The sequence below is a fragment of the Tupaia chinensis genome, unplaced genomic scaffold (assembly GCF_000334495.1).
Source record: "Tupaia chinensis unplaced genomic scaffold, TupChi_1.0 Scaffold000074_1, whole genome shotgun sequence".
Lineage (NCBI taxonomy): Eukaryota > Metazoa > Chordata > Mammalia > Scandentia > Tupaiidae > Tupaia > Tupaia belangeri.
In genome coordinates this window covers 7159891-7171584 of record NW_006159534.1, presented here as the reverse complement: position 1 = coordinate 7171584, position 11694 = coordinate 7159891, and the positions used below count along the sequence as shown (strand labels likewise).

General features: G+C 42.4%; 1 protein-coding gene across 9 annotated transcripts in view; it reads left to right on the top strand.

Moving 5' to 3' along the window:
• Window positions 1–2262: 2262 nt before the first annotated feature.
• Window positions 2263–11694, top strand: part of PRRC2C (proline rich coiled-coil 2C) — a gene marked incomplete at its 3' end in the record, with an annotated part of 105932 nt that continues 96500 nt past the window's right edge. For all 9 annotated transcript variants that reach the window (XM_014584068.2, XM_027768039.1, XM_027768046.1 and 6 more), the window contains 1 exon segment: window positions 2263–2482.

The following is an 11694-nucleotide window of genomic DNA, read 5'->3' as shown; positions in this document are numbered from 1 at the left end:
ACAAAATCAACCTGCTGTGGAGATAGATGAATCAAGAAAAGTCTGTACATTTAACTTCCTTTATTCTGAATTTGTGCTCATCAGCAACTTTCTGATAAAGCCTTTGGGTTTCCTGGGAAAATTTAGCTCCATAGAAAATGAACCATATCCAGCTGTAGGGGGCGCAGAGGCAGTGCAACACTCCACAGTGCTGGAAGCCATATGAAAGGTCAGAGTTTGGTTCTTGGGTCAACTTATACACACTAGGCACCATGATCTTGGTTACCTGGGAAGGCTGCTGGGGTGTGGGGATTGCAACATGAGACCCTACTATGGGGTGCTTCTCTCTCTTTCTCTCTGTCAAATAAATAATTAAAAAAATGCATTTGGAAGGCTGGCCCTATAGTATAGTGGTTAAGGGAGGTGGACCTCACATGACCAACTGTGGTGTAAGTCCTGGCCTTGGCAACTTAAAAAACATACTGGGTGCTTATGTATACATGCCAAAATCCTAATAGGATGGAAAAATGGAGGAGAAGGGATTGTAGTATGACCATGCCCCATTGGGGGAGCGATCTTCCTCTCTTTCTCCCTGTCTCTGTCTCTAGTGAGCACATTTGCCCTTTGTCAACTCAAAAACTACACTGACTTTGCAGTTGTGAGTACTCAGGTATATGAATTATAGGTCTTGGAATTTAATAAATTAATAAGTTAGTCTTCTGTTTGTATATGTCAGTCTCATGACTTTTGTTTGCTGGAGGTTTATTCCATTGCTCAAATTTAAGATTTCTGAGACCAGGACACTTTAGGTCAGATCCTAGAAGGTTGTAAGAAGTTCATCCAAGTGATGCTTCCCTGCCCCATTGGGGATAGCCAGGAGGCTTTCCTCTGTCAATGACCCTGTGTCAAGGAGCCAAGCTTTTCCATTTCAACTGACCATCAACATCGATGTGGAGGTCTATGTCTATTATTTATCTCTTTATTTTTTTGAGAGATTTTTTGCTGGAGGGTGTGTGTGCTCCTTGGAGAGACAGGGAGTGAGAAATAACTCCCAGGGGGAATGGCCACACCACAATCCCTTCTTCATTCTCCTCCCGGGATCTTAGGCACACACACACACACACACACACACACACACACATGCCTAGTGTGATTTTGAAGCCACCAGGTCTGGTATTCAAACCACGGTCAGTCACATGGGAGTCCCGCAACATAACCGCTACACCATCTGCTGGTTGCCTTTCATTATTCATTCTAATATCACCACAATTCAATTCCATGAGCACACTCCAGCTACTGGTGGGGAAGACAGCTCATAGCAGAACAGGTAGCAAGGAATACTTAGGTTTAAAATATACCACATGGGCTGGCCCCAAAGCTTAGTAACTAAAGAGAGCCGAATCCCACATGCTAACCACATCCAAATCCTGGCTCTGGCGATATGAAATACAAGTGGGTGTAATACCTGAATGTGCCCCAAATTCTGACAGGCTGAGGAATGAAGGAGAATGGATTGCAGCATGATCTGGCTCCACTGGGAGGTGCTTTCTCTCCCTCTCTTTCTTTGGCAAGTGCAAAAGCCCTCTGGTAATTAAGAAAAAATACAGTGAGATTAAAAATACCATAGATAGTTCACAAAATGGCTGAAAGTGACCATTTGGTACATGTCCCCCACTGTTCAGACACACCATCATCACGATCGATCCTTGCGCCTAACTGGCAGATAGCGGCCCTAGTTACTATGGCTTGTTAACAACCCAGCATGGGTGACTCTTACTATCTGTCTTTCCCACAGCTGTACCAAAGAGCAGAATGCTGCTGGGAAAATCATGAAGTAAACGTTATGGCTTATTTTACCTCCATGATGACAAACCTCCCAAGTGCTCTCAGCAAGGCATGCCAATCCTACTACATTACTCACACTAGATTTGCTTCCTCACTGAGAGAACTTCTGAATCCTCAAACTCCTACACGCCCAGCTCTCTCAGCCTTCCCCCTGCCTCGCCGGGCACATACTGCCAAGCTGCTGGGTGATCCAATTTACACCCACCCACCCGATACGCGGTGCTCATTTCACTGAGGCACGCAGACGTTCATCCGTAGTCAACGGTCGGATCCGCAACGCGAGTTGGTGGCAGGCACTCCCTCACACCAGAAGGAGGCGCCGTCACCCTCCTCCGTAGCCGGCGGCCGCCGAGAGGTCACGTGCTCCGGCCGTCTCCGCGCTGGAGGTCCGCCTTGCGAAGGGTCGCCGACGTGCGTAGCGTGGTGACGCAGTACGTAGGGGCTGGCTGGCCGCCATCTTGCTTCTTTTTCTCGCTCGCTCTGAGCCTCTAGGGAAGCAGGGAAAGTGCCCTGGCGGTTTATCGGTCCGCAGTCTCGGCTCCTCGAGCCCGGTGGCCTTTCCAGCCGGCCCACTGGCACCAGCGTCCCCTCCCCGTTCCCCTGGCCAGAGCTTGGCGGAGGCCCTCGGCGTGCGCAGACTCGACCCTCCTCCTGGCCGGTAAGTAATGCGTGGGACCGGGGCCGCGATCGCAGAGGCCCGCTGGAAAGGACCGGACGCTGGGAGCCAGGGCGCCGGGAAGGTCCGAAACTCGGGGCCGGTGCCTGTGGACGGGCCAGGATGCTGGGGGCCGGTGGGGTCCGGGCAGCAGGCCCGGGCGCCGGACACCCGGGCGTGTGCAGGGCTTGGGCCCGGCATCACCCTTCTGTTTGGGTGCCGAATCCTGAGTCCGGGAGCGGGAAGGCGTAGTCAGATCCGCCCCGCGTGGTCTGCAGCGGGCGCTCCTTGCGGTGGGGCTTCCTCCCGCCCAGGCCTTGCAACCCGGTTCTCGGAGGGAGTTTTCATTCTGCTGGCCTGACGGGCACAGGGTATTTTTCTGGGGTGGTGGTGGGGGAGTTTGTTCCCCAGACAACAAACACAGGAGCCCAGACAGGGCCTTTGCTGTCCACGCTTCCGTGTGCAACGAGCCGTGTGGGAGAGTCCGGGTTAGAGACTTGATTCGGTGAGAGGCCCTTCGGGGAATCTGGTCCAACCCTACTTCCGCTGGGACTTGCTGCCCAACTCCGAAGAAGGATCGGGTTGTCTTTCCACCTTCCAGGCCGCTCCATTCCCTGACTTGAGCGATGAACCCCACTTGGCAGACCCCAGGCTTTGGTATTATTGATGTCGGGGTTAAGACCCGCTTTAGGACTGAAAGAAAAAAGGGCCTGGAGGCCAACAGGGGCTTTGATGGAACTGTCTTTCTCATGGGAAGATTGCGTCTGATTGCTTTAAAGGCGTGTATATTTGGACTTGATCAGAGATCTTTTGAGTTCTGACATGCCTGATGTATCTGGCTTCTAAAGCCCTCGACTTCTGCACTGGCCAGTCTTTAGCCTCGGTTCATAGATTCATACCTCGTTAGGGTCTATGGAATTGTGCAGTAGGCAGCCCTGGTGTAAGGATTTCATTTAGAATGCACCAGAAAAAACGAAGGATTCTGTTTAAGTGGTTGGGAGCTTACTCCTGCAGATAAAAAATGATGATGGTACTAAGCGCCCACCAAACCTAACAATGGCATTTTTAAAAAGTAGATTTAACCTCCCATATTGGTAATTAAGATGCTGCTTTCACTGGAGCCATTTTTTAGGTGTGTGTCACAGATGCACTGCAGCATATTTTCTGACTCACCCCAAATGCATTGATCCTCTAAAATGTTAGGAATAGATTGGCTTTGTAAATAATCTGTATGTTCTCAGAATAGTATATATATTTCTTTGGATCCTTAGTTTTTCTTCTTGCTCCCTCTCTTCACATTTACTTGCTGGGTTTTGTTTCTTGAAGATTTTTTTCATGTGACACAGCTTGAAATAAAGTAATTCTGCTCTGTAATGGAATTTCAGAATGTATGAGAAGTTTATTTGGAAAGAGGGTTTCTGGTGAGTTTATGTATGTGCCTTTCTCTCTTCATCAGCTGACCTTTTACCATGTACTGAACATGGTCATAAATCCTTTCCATACTTTCCATACATCCTTGTTCTCCTAAAACAAGTGTTCAAGGGAGGTACCATTTTCATCATTTTACAGATATGGAAATGAAATGGGAGTGAGGTCACACACAGTAGTTGGTAGTACTGTGTGCCTTCAAACCTTACTACTAAATCCAAAGGAGATGCTCTAAGCCATCAAACTACCTCCTGTTCCTTGTGATTTTATAAAGTGTAATGACTATAATAAATAAGATAGAGCACTGTTAACTGGTCCTTTAGCTTGACATCATTATCTGAACATTGTTGCCTGTAAAGGTTAACATGTTGCAAGTGATGGGTTATATCTACTTTGGGGGTGGAGTAGAAGCTAATTTCTGTGTGTCATTTTCTATTAGAGGATAATTAGATGCCAATTGAGTGCTTATAGGAAATTTAAAACTCTAATCTACATTATTATGTATCATTTTTAAATTTTGAGATCTGGCCTATATTATTGGGACAATATCCTCCCATCAGGAAAATGGAGATGGTGACAATAATAACACCTCCCTCAAAAGCTTGTTAGAAGAGTAAAAAATATATATAAACAACTTATTACTATGCCCAGTACATGGTAAAAGACTAATAATGGAGAATGGTAGAGTATTGGCTAAAGAAAATAGTGTTGTAAGTAGTAATCTACATGTTCTCAGAATGGTGTATATATTTCTTTGGGTAGTTTTTCTTCTCTTTGTATTTACATGCTGGGTTTTGTTCTTAAAGATTTCTTCATGTGATACAATAAATATCCCTGGAATTAGTATCTTACTCACAGCTCAAAATATAGAAGTTCTGGCTCATTCCAGTCCTGTTTTCCTCCTCTGTACCCTAAACCCACCTGTCCTGCTGATAAAACATTTTGAAGATTATGTCTCCCTCACCCTTTCAGTGTGGTTCTCCAGCCCTAGAAGCACTCCTTGAATTTGTAAGTCTGTTGGGTAACTTGTGTTTTGCATGCTATTATATCTCGTATTTGTGAAAGACAAGGATTGATCACTGATAAAATGTTAACATAAACTGCTACAGAACCACATTCTTACATGAGGGAGATCCAAAAATTGTCTCACTGCGTTATGACTAACATACTTTCATTTCAGTAAAGCAAGATTCATGATTTTATGAATAGGAAATACAGTGAAAGCTTATCTTAGTTTATGCTAATTGTTACTTTTAAGTCTTGAGAGTTAATATATTTCTTTTCTGAGTCATAACATTTAAAATTCTTCAATGGCACCATTAATGCATCAGTCAGAACATTTTTGTGGACAAAAGTATTCTATAGAGAGTAACTTTATTAAATATTTTATTGTATATTTTCCCCCTAGAAAGGATAAATAGAAGTCTTTCTTCTTGGCAGTTATATTTCAAGTCCTTATTTTGCTCTAGATGAACAGAATGTCAGTCATGTTTTTGGACATGTGCCTGCATGTACTTGCTGGCAAATCCAATCAAACAAGCGCTATTACTGAGTTCCAACAGGAAAGTTTTCTGGTTGGCAAATGCTATCCATGAGTCTGAACACAAGACACCTATGAAATCATTGCTGTTAATGTGAGGTACTCGCCCTTGCAAGGTGCTGCTGGGTGCTCGATATTACAGGAGGAGGAGATACAATCGATATTTGTGGAGTCTGGCATTAAAAAATACTATTAAGTGTCATGTACCTAGCATACTGTCTACTAATGTCTGTATTCAATTCTGTGTTCTTATATGACTCTTTTTCTTTAATAGTTTCCATGTCCTTATTCCCTTGTATGGTGGCTGGCATATACACTGGGTTTGTTAAATATTACTGAGTGGATGAGAATTGACAGCACCAAAGAATAGATTCACAACTAAGGTTAACTGATGAGTGTCTTACTGGAACGAAAGAATACTCTGTTTTACACTCTTGAGTATGTAACAGATAACATTTAAAGAGTTTATTTTTATATATAATACACAATATGATGCTCATTTGCATCAGATTTTCCTTAATTTTTAGCTTTACTCAACAAACATTAAAGATCTTTTTGTTTATTTATTTATTTATTTGGAGAGATTTTTGCTATAGGGCACATGCACTTGCCAGAGAGATAGGAGAGACAGAAAGTGAGAAATCACCCCCTAGAGGAGATGGCCATGCCACAATACCTTCTCCTCCAGTCTCCTCTAAAGATTTTGGGCACACATGCACACACACCTAGCGTGTTTCAAGCCACTGGGTCTGGGACTTGAACTGCACTTAGACATGGGGGAGACCAGTGACATAACCATTTTGCCATCTGCTGGTCTCAAATGTCATTTTAATTTTGTAAGGCCTAGTGAATCAAAGGAGTGTAACTTTTGTTTCCCACTGACAAGATGGTCACAGTCTTAAGGACTGATTAATAAAGGTTATCTTGTCTTTTTTTTTTAAAGTGGTTTTTGCTATAGGGCACATGCACTCACCAAGAGAGACAGAGATAGTGAGAGGGAAGGGAGGGAAGGTGGGAAATCACCCTCTAGAGGGATGACCATCCCAATCTCTTCTCCTTTCTCCTTCTGGGATTTTGGGCACGCACACATGCCCAGTGTAAGTTTTAAGCCCAGATCCTGGATTTGAGCCATAATCAGCCACATTGGAGTCCAGCGCCTTAACCACCACGCCACCTGCTGACCCCTTTCTTGTAATTTTTTTATTCATGTGAGAAAATTCAAAACAAATGTGTTGAAGAAGTTAAGGGAAATTCATTTCAGAGAAACCCATATACAGGAAAATAATAGTAAAAATCAAGTGCCCAGTTTATAATCCGTGCATGTATGAGGGCTGAGAGATCAAGGGTGATTGTAATTACTGTTCATTCAACACTTACCCTGTCAGTCTGTGAATATTCTGTGGATTATCTCTTTATAGCCATATATTGTAATAGGAAGTAAATTATCCCTGTAACACTGTAGAAAACTGAGAAAAAGGAGATTTTAGTAATTTTTTCAGGGTTACTTAGCTAGAAGGTAACAGAAGTAGTATTTAAACCATTGACCCAGAGTTTGAGTGTTTCGTGTAACTACATGGTTTTTAGTAAGCAATATTTCCCAAACTTAAGTCATTCACAACTTTTGCTTTATCTTTAAACCAAGTTTACTTGTCTTTTAATTAAGAGAATTTAAGAGGAAAATTTCCTCCTCTTTTCCTTTGGGTCCTCCTCCCAGCATGTTTTACAATAAACATGTAATTTTATGGCCAAACTGTGGTGGCACATGTGATAGAGTAGCACTATGCAATACCAGGGCCATGTAGGAAAGTCTGGGGCTCAGATCCCAGGTTGACCTGAACATGCCAGGTGCTCCTGTGATTCTGTCTGGCTAGATAGGTTGTGTGTGTGCACGGGAGGGTCGTTACAGCATGGCGTGGCCCTGTGTATATATGGCGAGGGAGTTCCTCTGTGTGCACGTGTGTGGGGGGATAGGGGGTGCATTAGAAAATAAATAAATACATGTATTTATATATCATCTAGCATACCACCAATCTTCTGTATCCTACCCTTTAGGAAATAATCACAATAAGAAGTAAATGCTAGCTAGATAGGATCAGACAACAGTTGTAGTTAATGAAGGCCACAAGTGTCTGAGCCATGTAGTACAGCACTCCAGTGCTGGAGACCATGTGGAAGATCAGATTTGGGCTCCTGGGGCAGCTTTTTTTGTTTGTTTGTTTGTTTGTTTTGGAGAGGTGTTTGCTATAGGGCGTGTGCGCTCGCCAGACAGAGAGAGACAGAGAGACAGAAAGCAGGAAATCACCCCCCAGGGGGGATGGCCACGCCATAATCCCTTCTCCTCCATTCTCCTCTCTGGATCTTGGGCATGCACGCACATGCGCCCGGCGAGAGGTTAAGCCACTTGGTCCAGGACTCGAACCGCGGTCGACCACGTGGGAGTCCAGCGACATAGCCATTACGCTAACTGCTGGTCCCAGGGCAGCTTGTACACAATGAGAGTGTGCATGTACCTATGATTCTAGGTGACTGAGAAAGGTTGGAGTGAAGGATCATAGTATGACACTCTGTTGAAGATGCTTGTCTGTTCCCTGTTTACCTTTATCTCTGTCTTCATGAAATAAATAGAGAATAAACATGAATAAACTAAAAAAAAAAAGAATGAACTTAAAAAAAAAAAAAAAAAGATCAGGCCAGCAGGTGCTGTGGTGGTTAAGGTGCTGGATCCCATAAGACAAAGTCCGCAGTTTGGGTCCCAAACCCACGCTTGAGGAATACATTGGCCACATGAGGTGTGTACCCAGGATTCCTATCAGGGGATTGCTGTGTACCATTTCCCCAGGGGGATGATTTTTCACTTTTCCTGTCTTTCCTTGACAAATGCCCCATGGCAAAAATCATTAAAAAAAAAAAAAAGGAGGACCAGAAGTGGGTGACAGCCTTAAGTGGAATAGATTCACTAAACAGGAAATGGCAGCATTACAGGAACAGAGAGTCTAGGGACTGGCAGGTGACCTGCTGGTTAAAGGTGCTGGACTCTCACATGGTTGACTGCAATTTAAATCCTGCATCTGGTGGCTTCCCTTCTCACTTTCTTTCTCTGTATTTCTGTAGCCAAATAAAAATAAATAAAGTTAAATAAAAAATCATTGCTTTAAAAAAAGAACTGTCTAAACTATATACTCGAACAACTATTTTCATGTGAATTACAAAGAAATCAGCTTATTTATATAGAGAAATGTAATATGTCTAGATAAATCTATGGTAAGAGAACAAGAATGAGTAAGTAGCGAGGGCAGTCACTATGTAAATTAGGCAGAAGATAATCTAAAAAACAGGATTATTAGTGTCAAATGTATTGGAGTTCGGGGGGAAAAAAAAAAAGGGAGAAGTGGCCTTTGGCTTGCAAGATCCTTCATGACAACCAAGGAATTAATGTCAAGTAATGAAGGCATGAAAACGAAAGGTTAAGGGGGAGTGGAATAAGTAGGAAAACCTTGATTTTCACAATGGAACTTAGGAAAAAAATCATGGAAAAATAGAGTTAAATTGTAAGTTTATTTTGGTGCAAAATATTTTAAAAATAGCTGCATAGTTTCTCATGATTTGCATTTTCCCATTAGTTTTTTGGAGATTCCTTATAGCTATGTTGAATATTCAAAATGAATTCTGGACTAGGAGTTTCATTAAAAATCTAGGTTTAGTCCAGGACCAGCAGATGGCATAATGATTATGTCGCTGGACTCCCAAGTAGTTGACTGTGGTTTGAGTCCCAGACCCAGTGACTTACGACTCATAGTGGGCATGTTTGCATGCGTGCCAAAAATCCAGAGAGGAGAATGGAGTAGAAGGTATTGTGGCATGGCCATCCTTCCTGAGGCCAGGCGGGGTGATTCCCTGCTTTCTGTCTCTTTCTCTGGCAAGCACATATGCCCTATAGCAAAAATCTCTCTCCAAACAAAACAGAAACTGAGGTTTAGTCCTTTTTGTCACTTTGTGCCAGGCTAAATTTGGGGTAAATCACTTGGCTTCTTCAAGTTTTAGATACATTTACCTATGATACAAGGATAATACTTTCATTTTTCGTATCTCAGAGGACTGGTGCAAAGAGCACATTAAATGTGTTTCTGTGTATCTTGAGTTTAATATTCTTTGCTGTCATGTGGTGTTCACATGAGTCTTGATTATATTTAAAGCAAAAAAGTGAACCATCCAAGAGGGAAATTAAAGGTAAAAGTGAGGGTGTGCTCCTTGTGAGGTTAGAAACCCCTTTCTGAATAAATCTTAGTTCTACAAGATAAAATATGGATGAATATGTGATTGGAGAATGGCTAGACAGGTTGATCATTGATCTTCCTTCCTCTTTCCCAGTGCAAAATAATCTGAAGGTACGGGACTGCAGTATATGGTTGTATCATTTGTGCTTTGCTTGAAGGTGCCTGACTGAAAGAGGCAACAAGAACTGAAATTCAGCCCCCAATGCTGTTTGCACATCTTCTGTGCTGGCTTAGGCCTCCCAAGGAACCCACCTTCACTTCTTCCCCCTCCTGTAAGACATCAGCTCCTCACTAAGAAGAGTTCCTGTAATCGTCCCAGAAGAGTATATTTTTCTATTTGCACAAAGGCCCTGTGGAGGGTCGTGACTGCTCTCAAAAGTCTCCTTAAGGGGACATATTAAGGACACAGTTGAAGGAATACAATATGGGAGGTACAGAATTGTTTTTCAAGGTTAAGAAAATGGAAGAAATAGAGGAATTGTATTGTATTTTTATCATTGTACTTTGCCAGAGGACTTGTGCTTTTTTGAGGGACACACATAGAGGTGGGGTTTACTGTGCAATCCCTTCACTTCCATCTCTCCCTTTCAGGATTTTGGGCATGCATGCACCTGGCATGTGTTTAAGCTGCTGGGGCCCAGATTTGAACTGTGTGGTCGGCCATGTGGGATCTAGCTGCCTTAACCACCAGACCATGAAGCCAGCCGTGTGTGTGCATGTGCACACATACACACGATTATAGGAGCAAATGTCCTGAAACCATGTGATATCACTGTAGACTTTGGAATTATAAGCTATTTATAACTGTTAAGAAGAAAGACACATTTGAAGTTGGCCACTTTAGGGCCGGCAGGTGGCATGGTGGTTAAAGGTGGTGGACTCCCACATGGCCAACCATTGTGCAAGTCCTGGACCTGGTGACTTGCTTTCTCTCTGTGATCAAACTAGAAAATGATGATGATGATAAAGCAAAAAAAAAAAAAATAATTCTTAAAAGAAAAAATAAGAATTGGCCACTTAATTTTCTTACCCAAATCAAGAATTTTTCTGACAAAGGCTTTGCTTTTTGCTTGAGTGCATCTGGTAATAAGGTCACTATAGTCAACTCTTAACATTAACTGGGTATCCCAAGATCTTCCAGATTTCAAAATTTATAAATACCCTAATAGTATTCAAACCACTTCACTTTCTCTTTCTGTCATCTATACTAGGATTTTGCTTCCTTTTTAGAGCCTCTCCTCAACAACCAAGAAACAGATATCTCTTCATAAGAGTTACTATACCTCCTCTCTACCCCCACCCCCCTCGAAAACAAAGCAGGGCCTAGCAGTCGGGGTAAGAAAAGAGATCTAAGAAGGGTACTTCTAGAAGCATATCCTATGGCATTGGATGCAAATTTTGTGCTTTAACAAAATTATAGATCACTTCATTTCACAGCTTTGTGTTTCTTGGCAAATTGGGGAAGAAGAGTGCTATGAGTTTTATTTTAAGATAACTTATTTATACTTATAACGTGAGCAGAAAGTTTTTCCTTTCTATTCATTCTAAAGTGAAGTTTTTATTTTATTATTTATTTTCTTGGAGAGTTTTTTTTTTTTCCTAAGTATCATCATAGCATACAAAATGTGATTTCCCATCTAGAATATACTGCATAGTGACTTAATCATGCATTTATTATCTAAAATTTTCTACCCCACTTTCTGACCCTCTGTCCTTTCCCACCCTCTTCTCCCACTGTCTCTGGTGTCTACAATTGTCTTCTATTCCTTTTCCACCCACATTGTATTGATCACACAATTTCTTGAATAATCTAACTACTTTCAATGGTAAGTTCATATGGTACTATTAAGAAAACCAGTTTTAACTTAAATTATAGAAATGCTAAGGAACTTTTCTTAAAGCCAGGAAACAGGTTAGGATTCTGTTCAAATGGTAGGTGCATGAACCTATCAGTGTCATGTACTTTATCTTCT